The sequence below is a fragment of the Dryobates pubescens genome, chromosome 8 (genome assembly GCF_014839835.1).
Source record: "Dryobates pubescens isolate bDryPub1 chromosome 8, bDryPub1.pri, whole genome shotgun sequence".
NCBI classification, from domain to species: domain Eukaryota; kingdom Metazoa; phylum Chordata; class Aves; order Piciformes; family Picidae; genus Dryobates; species Dryobates pubescens.
This window is the reverse complement of record NC_071619.1, coordinates 23,434,505-23,446,878: the sequence shown is the minus strand read 5'-3', so window position 1 is coordinate 23,446,878 and position 12,374 is coordinate 23,434,505. Positions and strand designations below refer to the sequence as shown.

The window sequence follows — 12,374 nt, the reverse complement described above, 5'->3', positions numbered from 1 at the left end:
AAACGATTCCACAAAAAAGCATTGTCAGATTTCATGCTTCTTTCCCCCCGCCCCCTCACCCCTCCCCCAGGGAAATCCACTTCAAACAAGTAAAAGGTATGGTGTACTTTCCACCTAACCTCCACTCCTGATGGAGCTCAAGGTCAGCCTGTCAGACAGGGTTATGCCTTCCTCTTCTCAGCCATCAGACTAAGCAGTACTGCAAAACAAACCCTCTGTAATTCTTCTGCAACATCAGAGCTGTGAAAGACTGTCTAAAAGAAGACTTCTTAACAACATGGCTGCTACAGGTGGTACAAAACACAGTGCTGGGCGGGCATCCATAGCAGACAGTCCTTACAGCATGGTCAAGCCTTCAGCTAGGTCCTCAGAGATTGCAGTGGACCCACACGGCTGCTGGCACAAACTCTTACACAAAATTAAGTTTCCACAGAAGTTCATCAAATTTAGGATTCAGTCACACAAACGAAGAGATTCTCATATGGCTGTTTTTGTTGGGTTTTTTTCAGTGTGGATGGATGCTTTAAGGAGCTGTAAATTGATCACAACAAGCACAAGTTTGAGAGGACTGGCAAAGCACTAAGAGAAGTATGTTAAGAATCCCAAACAGGGACCAAATTCTCTACTAACACAACTGCATGGAGTTCAGACTTGGTGCATGTGAATGAAATTTCTAACTTCAGGTTTGACTGCATTTGCAAAATGCACAGTTTGTAATCATGGTGTTACTTTGTATTTCAATATAACACACAAAGCAACAACAACAAATCAGGCAGTTGTGAGGTCCCAAATACTGAGACTGGCTCCTTCCTCATACAAGCCCCAACAAGATGTTATTTTCTGAGGGAAAAAACCAAAAGGTAATTTAATTTGTGTACAGAAAACTCATATTCCCCACTATTCTGTTTTTTCTTAGAACTACCATGATAAAGGACTGCCTTTCCCCCCTTCCTCTGCAATTAAATGTTCTTTCTAGTCTTAACAGTGTAAGTTTCTCTTTTAAGCTGCCTGTCTTTTCAGCGGAAGTGGTTTAGAGCGACAAATCACTTATCTAAAAATTATGTACTTACTTCTCCTTTGACAAATCTTCAGCAGGTTTCTAATCCCACCCTGCCACTTGAAATATCACTTTCTGTGATGACATTTGAGTCACAGTTGTCAGAAGCATCAGGCTCTGTAGTTAAATGGATTAAATTACACTTCATAGCATGCACTATTTTGAAGGAGGAGTGGCTTATCATTTGCAGAAATTAATCGTAACAGTTTTTTCTCTAGGGCAAATTCCCAATAATTCTTAAAGATTACTGTGTTTAAGCCCCACTGACAGCAGTATGTCAAATTACATCACAGGGAAGGTTATCTCAGGCAGTGATAACTCTTAAGACTCACTGTAGACATCTACTACTGGGAGAAGCATGTCCGTACCAGGAAGCACCTTTTAAATGCAGAGGTAGGAAAGCAGACTGTTTGGATGTGCTTAGTGCAGCTCTGTGAAGGCCCCAGGGATCCCAACTGTCTGGTACTGTGCCTGCCCGCTCCCATTCTGGGTGGCTGCTCTCCCACAAGGCCAGTGAGAAGCTCAGCCCCACAGGGATGGGGAGACAGGGGCTCGGGGCATCATTCAGTTCTGTGGGCAGGAAAGAGGAGATGCTTATTTGGGACACCTCTCACTGATTAAGAGAAGGACTTGAAAGATTTTCAAAGAAATCCCATTCACCTTGAAACAGGAGGCCGTGTTTGTTTAATGTATTACTGATCCGAATCCTCACAAATCTTAATCCTGTCAGTCACTGCTTGGCATAGAAACAAATTACCACCAGCACATCCGTATGGTACTGCTCTTTTCTTTCCATGCCAAGACATTTCTCTCTCAAGAAGTGTTCTTCTTAAAAAGTAAGAAGTCTGTCCTTCAGTCATGATGGTCCAACAGACCTGCATGCCCATGGAGCAACAGTTTTTATGGTGAACAAGATAATGATGTGGACAGATTTCTATGTTCAGGTGCCCTTAATTGCTTAACATACATGGCATGATGCTTATCTTCAATTAGTAAGGTGGTCTTTAGGTGTAATTTTGCTTGTCTCCTTTCCTTGCCCCTCTCTGGTGATATTGCAAAAGTGAACCAAATACATGAACACCTGTAATAAAGATCCAGATCACCAAGAGGAAAAGAATGAAATACTGCAGAGTGGCAGAGATCAAATCTCCCATTTGGATGCCTCAGTACTGAGATTGTACAAGAGGTGACATAATCATATTCCACTGTAATTTCATTATGAGAGGTGCACAGAGGAAAGAGCAGGAAAGTTGTTTAGGGAAGGAAAATGTAAGGGTAGGGAAATTCTCTTCAATTAGCTATAATACTAATTATTGCCCATTGAGTCACAATATAACCCCTTTGGCAATGCAAATTTTCTATGACCAAAGATTTGAAAGTTTACTTGGGGACCAATCTTTATTCATCAGTTTTGCTGCACTGCTGCACACAGCAGGGTAGTTCCTTACAACATTTGTCTAAAGCAGGTTATTTGCCCAATATGGATATATGGATATGTATATATTTTACTATTGATTCAAAAGATTAAAAAAACTCTTCAGAAGGCTCACAATTATGTAGTTGAAATACACAGAATGCGTGGATCAGTGACCTTGTGAATTTTTTCCTCATGTTTCACAGTAGATTGAGTCAGTCAAAGCTGTTACAAATCACAGAGCTGCATCCCAGTCAGAAGCCCACCATGTCCCTTTGAGGGAGGGAGGGGAAATCTTTTGACGCTGCATTGTATTTTTCATGCATAACCCATTTTCCCTGGAATCAAACCAACTCCATCCAGAGAGAGGAAAACCCACTGTAAAAAGCAAACTAAAAAAGGCTTTTATGTGGTTTAGTCCTGTCTTCTTAAGTCAAAGATTACTACATTGCAGAGATTACTATGACTAAAGTACTTAGGCTTTGGTCTCCATTTGTCAAGCTTCATGAAACAAAGATAGGATAGTTACAAAATATAACAGGTCAGCATTTCCTTTTCTCCTGCTACCCATGACCACTTGTTTGCCTGTGCCCTTAGCAGGTAAATATTTTGATGGACCCTCTGAACTGTACTAAACGCCCAGAAACACTGAGTGTTGTTTTGGATGCACACAACTATCAGACCAAAACACTCAAAACCTTCTGAAGAAAGGTTACAGCCTATTTAACTTTAAGACCATGGAAATGCTTGTGTACTTGTTACCCCTTATGAAATATTTTCCCTCAAAACCTATGGAGTCTCTAGATAACTTGTAGGCACTGCAATGAGAAATACCTCTGTCAATTGCCACAATCTTTGGAAAAGGAGGTCAACCTAAATCCATCTAATAAGATGCAAAGTTGGAATTTTCTCATATCTAGTTTCTTTTATCCTCCTTTTGACTAAATGTCTTTACCACATGCAGAAAACCAAAAATATCTATAAAATTACAATGAAACATGGGGGAAAACCCCTCAGAATTAAAGAGTGAAGCCACACATTCATCATGTTCATAGCTATACTTTTACAGAAAACTGAGAAGCACGAGTAACCAAACCATGCAGATATAAATAATGAGGTGCACTAAGGAAAACCCACATCTGTGAGCCAGGATGACAGTCAGGAGAGGCTTTTCAAATCTAAAATAAAACTATAAAACAATCACTGTATAATGATGGCATCATGTCAGAATTGTCTCCAGCAGTATTTCACTTGCAACAGAACTACAGCAGCTGCCCCCTCCCAACCCAATCTGTCAGTAAAGCAATTTTCCCCCAAATTTTAAATATGTCTTAACTTTTAGATACTACTATTCAAACTCTCTCTTTAAACTGGAGTGTGGTACAAATGTCTTCAGTGTTCATCTCCACTTTCAGTGCCTCTTTTGGCACCTGGGCTAGAGTGCATGACATCTAGCAAATTAGACAGAAATGGAAATTAAGGGAAGCACTTTCTCCACTAAATCAAAATGTTCAGCATGATGAAGTGAATGTAAAAATATTCCTTTTTTCACTAACTCTTGATTATTTCTGATACCATGTCTTTCAAACTTCCCCATTTTCTTCAGAAAGTTTAGACATTTTTAGCTTGCTACCACTTTGGGAGAATATCTGATCAAATGTTTCTTTACATTTCAACCTAATCTTTTAGCATTCACATGTTCTGCAAAGGACTAAAAACTTTGTTATACATGAAGCAAGACTTTAAAATGCAATGAGGAATATCGCTTCTCTAAGAAAGTTTACTATGCACTCATATAAAACATTTTTCTGCTGCTTTTAAAAATGCTCAAGATTATATTCTCACTCACAATATTTGCTTTTATCGAGCATGTAGCCATTTGTAGCTGAAGCCCCATCTCTGGCAAACTGTGGGGTAATTACAGCTAAGTTTCCTCTCTCCCTGCTTAACAGTTCAAGGGGATAAGGAGGCAGTTCTGAAGGCAGCAACCTAATCAGGTCGAACTGAAAGCAAGCAGAGAACGATCGGAACAGCAGCTTGTGAGGCTGTGCAGGACCAAAGGGATGAAAAAGAGTAAATGAAACTGAAGACTGGAAAGTCAAAGCCTTGCTAGGGCTCCTGGAGTTTTCTTGGCATTGTAAATCCAGTTTGTGCTGCTTTGATTGTTAGCAATATTCTTCAGAAATATAAATTGCACAAATATTCTGCACTAAGATCTCAAAAGCCAGGGGAGGTTTAGGCTGGATGTTAGGAAGTTCTTCACAGAAAGAGTGATTGGCCATTGGAATGGGCTGCGCAGGGAGGTGGTGGACTCGCCATCACTGGAAGTGTTTAAGAAGAGACTGGATGAGGCACTTGGTGCTATGGTTTAGTTGATTAGATGGTGTTGGGGGATAGGTTGGACTTGATTATCTCAGAGGTCCGGTCCATTCCATTCCATTCCATTCCATTCCATTCCATTCCATTCCATTCGAATAAGCCCTCCATGAAAATTCTCAATTGCAGTGACTATTTTCCTTCAGTTTTTCCTTCTAGGTTATATATGCATTCCTCTTCAGCTGACACATGTCTTTATTTCAGCCCTATCCTTGAAGCAGTGCTGTGAGCTGGGCTGCTTTGGCCTTCTGGGGAGAAGCTCAATTTAAGTTGTCCTCCCCCCTGCACAATCCTATTGGCCCCATATCACTGAGCTGCCCCTAATCCAAAAGTGGGTTTGAGAGGAAAACCAGGCTATTTACTTCTATCCTTTTCTTTATTATTACTTTTTCAAACCAACACACTAAAATATAGAAGGTATCAGCAGGGAGAAGGAATATGTGATACAAATACTCTGTGTGGGACATCTACGAAATAAGAAAAGACATAAAGAGAAGCTATGTCCTTCATTAACTTTCCTATGTATAGAGTGTAAATTTCAGAGCCTGTTTTCTGCAAGTGAACTGTGAGAGCATTCAAATGTGAAAGCTGAGATGCAGAGTATTTTTTTTTTCAATTAAAAAAATTTCCCAAATCTACGAAAATGACACTGAACTTCCTCTAAGACAACAGCACAGTCTAGAAAACCACTAAAAGTGCATGCAGATGTTTAATGATGCTACATCTAACAGATGAGGGGTTATATAAATAAACAAAGAGATAAAAGCCCAAAGTTACAAATTAACAGAGAAGTTACAAATTGGTATCTACTCATCATTGTCTTGGAAAGCTTCCATTCTCAAAGACAAAGATATTCATCATTTGGTGGCCAGCTCAGGCTTCCAGCTTTGTATTTAAACAAATCCATGTACCATCATCGTACTCTTTTTAGATCAATCTGCTAGAAACCCCTATAGAGTTATTTTTAGCAGATTGTGAGATAAACTACAGTTTAGCTTGCAAAGTAGCCTAATAAGGCAAAATGTTCTTGGTGAAGACCAAATGCAGTCAGCATCACTCTTGCCCCTATACACAAATCAATCTCTAAGAGCATCCCTTAATTTTTCCCATTTACTGTGCAGGATGTCTGCATTAGCAACAAACAGACAGAACTAGAGGGATCTTTATCATGTTGTCCGTTTTGATAATCAAATATAAAGTGATTGCAGAAGAAAGAAAATGGCCCAAGAAGAAAGTAGTTGTGCTCAGATTTGTCAAGGAAATATATTGGCAGACAATCACTTTAAGAGAAACAAAAGCTTAGTATTAGTTTTTGCTTTCAGAAACTGGCAAACTCTGGTCCTAGTCAACTCCAAATACTTGAGGCCTCATGCTTTTCAGTGCCATGTTTCCTTCTACCGTGTTGGCAGTGGAAAAGCTTTGAAGTGGATCTAAGTCTCAGGGACTATGTGTATGTTTAAATATTAACAATGATGATCTTAAAACTAAAAATGTTCCAAAATCCACTGGATTACTTTGAATTTGAGAAAAATACTTATTGGGGGGGGGGGGGGGGGGGGGGGGGGGGGGGGGGGGGGGGGGGGGAGGGAGGGGGGGGGGGAGGACACGGATAATTCCGTTACAACTTATGAGAACAAGATTGAAACTAGCAATTAACACAGACTTCTGTCTTTAGTAATTATTCATATACCTGTTTAGCTGATTATAAGTCATAGCTCCAGGCTGTCTGCCTGCATTGCTAGGACACAGACAGCAACCTTCGCTAAATTGACTTCACTGGCTACAGGCTCATGCTGCAAGAGCTGTTTTCAAGGACAGATGTACAATGTTATATGGGTAAAGAGAGGAGCAAATTAAAGATGGGTGTTCTGTCAGGAAAAGGACTGAAGACCTTATGTCAGCACTGCCCTACATTAACAGGGCCTCAGATTTTTAACCCTTCACCACCTGTTATTTAGATTTAAGAAGCACCTTCCATATACAGATAGCAACTGTCTCTTATCAAATACAATATCGAAAATACAGTAGCTCAGAACACTTATCCAAGGAAATGACTACAACCTAAAATATAGTCCTTAATTCCGAGTGCAGTGATCAAATGGAAGAGCAGTGTATTTCCAACAATTTCAGATACTGCAAACTTCTCAATAACTAGACAATGTAGGAGATGAAATTATCAATTATTTCTCTGAAATGAAACCATGCTTATTGTAACTACTGAAAATTACCCCCATTCCCTGATGTGACTAAAAATATGCTATGGACAGCATAGCAAATCTAACATAAGGAACAATCCTACATGGGGAATTTGACGAAAGACCTAAGAAGTTTCTATTCTTTAATGTAGTGAATTTCTGCATACACAAAACAGCAAAGAAGTGTATTAGGGGCTTTAACCTCCACCCTCACCCTTAAAGCACCCTTTTTCTATATCTGAATACAGAGAAACACTGAAGTTCACACATCAAGATTTTTTAATGCCTTCGACCATCTGTTAAATAATTTACATTCTGTTAGAATATGCAGCAATAATACAGATATGAAAACATACATTTACATAACCTCAAAACTATCCATTGGTGTTTAACACTACTTCTTACTTCTCTCCTGCAACACTGGATAGAGAGTTTCTCAAAAGTAGTGTTTTAATGATGTACAGGCACCAAAAAGGAATTTTATCCGTAAGAGACACTTTGAAATAGATTGATCAAGTCAAGAATCCTTCCACTTCCACTGTGAATGACAGGAACTGCCCTCTTTTCAAACAATATGCATCAGATAGTCTTTCTGTCCACTGTATACAACACACTACCTTGGTGAGCTGATTGTCCACAGCATTGTGAATCAAGCAGCTCAGGGCAAAAGCTCTAGGATGGGAGGTTTGATGACGACCTATTTTTAACAAAAGGCTTCAAAGTAAAACCAGAAGAATTCTGCACCTTCCCATAAGCTATAAATGTTTTCCTTTTTGTTTTATATTTAAACCTACTGCTAAGCAAACTATATAGTTGGACATATTCTTTGGAAGCGTAACCAGAAATCAAGATTTTTCATCACTTATTTTAATTTCTTAAAGTACTTTGAGAATACATACCAAGGTACCTCCCCTTTAAATGCAACACCTGAAGTGAAAGTTCAGGTGTAGTGAGACAAACTAAAATGAGGTAAGTACCATCTGAAGAAGACACTCAAATTTAAATTTTGGACACTTCAACTTCAGAGATTTGGCCAACTTACTGGAAGTGCTCAGTCTCCTGCAGCTCAAAGTTAGGCATTTTTAACATACTTCCCATTGAGTATTCAAGAGCTGAGGGACCACAAGTCATTAGTCTGCTCTTAACTTTTGACCAAAGAAGTCACTGTCAAGTATTTACTGACTACTGCACCTTTCAACACTTTAGATTAAAAAGGATATTTAAATGAGGCTTAATACATGTTAGTGTTACTCTGCAGGCCACTTATCTTGGCCTGGAGGACTGCTGCCCAGAATATGCTGTGTAGGCTTTAAAATGACTCACATCAAAATCATTCTGAAAAAGATGTACTATACTTTCATATATGCAAAGAAAAATTAGTAGATTCAAAGCAAACTGCTCTCGCCAAAGGTAGGAGAAATAAAGTTACAAAAGTAACATTTCTTTTTACTTTGGGAAAGTGAATAGTAGACATATTTACAGAAATGTATGTCAACATAAGGAAGAACCTACCTTAAAGACAGTTTCTGTGGTGAGAAATTAGAGATACTAAATCTTCAGCAGGCAGGTACTTCCGAGAAGGAAAGACAAAGATCCCAAAGTGCCTCAGGTGTCATCTAAACCATTTCTTTTCTCTCACACTAACTTAGGGCGGTCCTCTCCAAATTGCATTTTGCTTGCTTTGAATCACCATTACCTTCTTTGAAGACATTCTTCTGGGTGAAGGCCTACAATTTTAGTATTTATAGCCCAAATAAAAATAGATCTTACATTCTAGTAACATCTCCATTCCAATCTGCCATCTCTTTCCGGCTTTGATGGTAGTTCTTACCCCTGCTGAAGGAGCAAAATTCAGTGAACTAAGTCTCCTCACTTCAATCAAAACAGAGTAAGAGGGGCCTGCCCTCTGGGGAAAGTGGAAGCCAGCTTTACAAAACCATAACAGAAAAATTGAGTACCCTTCAATACTGTTCCTTAACAGCTTCATTGTTTAGAATACAGAAATGATTGCTTCAGCAAGCAGTCATCTAATGCTGTTGGAAATGAACTCATGCTCCCAGGAGTATGGGGGAGAAAGACGGGAAAATACAAACTTGTTTCACTCACTTAATTTTTACATTAGTGGAAAAGGAAGGATGAGAGAGAGAGAGAATCCTAGTTTCTCAGTAACTCATAATTTCTGTGCTCTACTCACATGCCAGACACACGCCTCTAACTGCAAACTGTCTCAAGGTACACTATAAGCAAACTACTTCAAGTAAACAATACAATTTGCATTTTTTTTCACACAAGAAGAAAACTTTTTCTTTGGTTATCCATGAAAGCAACCAGGATTTACGGCAGTTTTTCCTCCTTTTTGGTAGCAATTCTTCTACAGAAAAGATTTTGGGAAGGATGGGAGTAGGTGATGACTCTTGCTTCAATTTTTTTATCGGTGTCCAGAGAAAGCCATATATAACAATACTTCTGAGCTAGTTCGTCTCTATTGATCGGTGATTTCTCCACTGTCTTCAGTAGGAGAGAAACCGGACACCTACAGACACACATTCTTGTTTTTCTGTTGCAACTTAATTTACGTTACTGAATGTGGTTTCCAAAATAACATAAGAGATCAATCAGCAAAAATTAAAATGCCTTCACATTTGGAGTTACTTAAAAACAAGACAAGAGAGCACATACAAGTAGTTTCTGCAGTTTGGGAGTGAGTGTGCAAATCCCATCCATTTATGATGAGAAAAAATTTTGTCTTGCCTTAGGTATCACCACTGCCATCAGGAGACATTAGACAGGCTGAAGACGTACAGGTCCAATGTAATTAATACTACTATGGCTCATCACTATTGCCCAGAGAATAGTACTATTTGTTAACTTTCAGCTTTAAAAATACAACTAAGTTCTTAAGACTTTGACAATGCCTCATATAACAGAAACAATGATTTATGGGCATCCAGGAAGAAAAAAAACACAAAAGCACAAATCCCTACAGCACACCACAGGAAGGCAAGTAATAACCCTGAACCTACTAAAATGTGGAACATAATTTACATGATTCTTATAAAATATTTATGTTACTTTCAGACAAAGTATTGACTGAGAGATTCGATTTTGTCAAAAACATGAAAACACTCTCTAAATAATTATATCAGATTAAAGAGCTGATATTTAAGTAACAATGCTCTTTGAGGGTAGTCATCCTGCAGGCAGAGGACTGTAAAGGTAAGAACAAAAGATGCATGAAAACAACACTTCTATACCGTGGTTAACATTACTGAAGATGACTATGTCAATCAACTACCTAGCAAGTAAGCTCAAACAGGGACAGCAAATCTGAAGGAAAATCCACGCATTCTTTTAACTGTTGCATTTAACTGCCAGAGCACCCGTGAAAGAAGCAACTAAGACAGGGGAAGCAGCCACCACGGCTGCTGCCCTCTAGCTGGGCAGAGCTGAGAGGCGGTAGCACAGGGAAGGAAAAGCTTTAAAAACTGAGGCGTGCTTTGGGGAAGCAGCCACACTGGGAATTCTGTAACCTGGCATGCTTTCCATTCTGTGTTAGTAAACGAAACAGAGACAGAAAAGAAGGCACTGCTGTCCAGAACTTAGGAAATAAAAGCAGTACCCAACTCCCAATACAATTGGTGATACTTACAAAGCAGAAAAGAAAAAAAAAAAAAAAAAAAAGGGAACAAGTCACTATTTTGAGCTCTTTTGGGAGGAATTAAACACATTTATGTAATTGATTGTATGAGTGCATAACAGCAAATCCACTGCTTGTCAGCTGTCCTCACTTGAGGGAATAATCGTCATGAGGGCTGTTGGTATACCCTGTAGGCAGGAGGAGAGGGATCACCTTGCTCTGAGGGGCACAGTGTTGGCTACTGATACAGAGCCCTCACTCACCTGTGGAAAGACTGGCTTCCTTCTGTCACTGACTGCATTGCTTCCAACTAAGTCTCATAAAACCACGACGGTTAAACTGAAATATTTGGTTAAATTTGTTTTCTGCCCTCTTGGTTAAATTTGGCTTCAGACAAGAACTTTCAGTGGTAAACTGCAACTAGTCCAAAAGCTCTTGCAATTGAGTTAACACTGTTCATTTGCACAGGAGGTTCCTCGCTTTTAAGAAGATTATGTGAAAACCAGGATGAAACCGCAGGACTACCACAAATTCTTTATCCTCTCTCTCCAAAGTAGCAGCAGCAAGAAAATAACGGTGTGATCAAGGCAGTCGGGAGACTTGAGACAGCAGCTCCCAGCACTGTAACAGGGTTAACTCAGTTCCCACCTCTTCTTTTCCAACCCCTGCTTTCCTTTACCCTCTTGTCTATCTCAGTTCCGACTTCTTCAAAGGAAGGACCTTCAAACAGTGTGCAGAGTTGCTTAGTGCAAGTGGCCTTGATCTCATATGGCAGCTTTGAGAGCCTGAGTGAGTAAAATCAACACCACAACCAAGCAACATTGCATAGGGCATCAGAAAAAAAACATACATTAGATCCTTTGAAAACTTCTGCACATTATACTTTGGTGACTGCAGCAAATGAAACTACTTTCTTAGGAGAGAGTACTTTGACTACAGCCAGTATTTGGTACAACAAATGTTTAGCTAGCTAATGAATAGATTAAGGCAGGAACCAAGTTTTTTAACATCTTGTTTAAAAAGGAAAATTTATATTTTAAGAAGGTTAGGGATTAAATTTCTCTTTAATTTCAAAAATATGAATCATTATAATCATGGGTGTGACTATAACAACTGAATACCAGATTTTGTTGACTTGGTTAGGTGGACTTTTGCTATGGTTTGGGGTTGCATTATGGGCTGGGTTATCTTGTTACCATCAGAAGCTGTTCAGCAGCATATACAAAATGAGTGTACTGGTCTCAGTTCAGCTCACCTGCCTACACAGTCAAATTTGTCACTTGAATTCAACCTCTCTGAAACCTGTTGTGATTAAGAAGTAAAGGACTTAAAACAGATACTTTCTGGTTAGTTTGTGCAGACTTGCATCACTTTTTAAAGTTTGCTTTTTAAATGTTGCAACTGTCCACAGTTAAAAGAGAATTTCATACCTAGGGATTCTGCGCTGAGAAGTGTGACATTTTTTTAAAACTTCACTTTACATCTGTCATCTAATGCTTAATAAGCTCTTAATCAGTAGGCTGCATCCTTGAAACATTATCCCTTACCTTTAATTTGGAATGTTTCTCATTTAGTCTTTTTCTCCCCCACTAAAAAAAATCTTAAAATAGTGACTTAGCAGCAGCAATGCAGCAAAGCACATCATACTTTTATGATCCATTTTCACTTCTGCAGACTAAGGTCTTCATCATGGAA

General features: G+C 39.1%; 1 protein-coding gene across 9 annotated transcripts in view; it reads right to left on the bottom strand.

The window, feature by feature from the left end:
- ZMIZ1 (zinc finger MIZ-type containing 1) overlaps positions 1 to 12,374 on the bottom strand; it is a 306,728-nt gene that overhangs the window by 94,352 nt on the left and 200,002 nt on the right. The window lies entirely within an intron of this gene.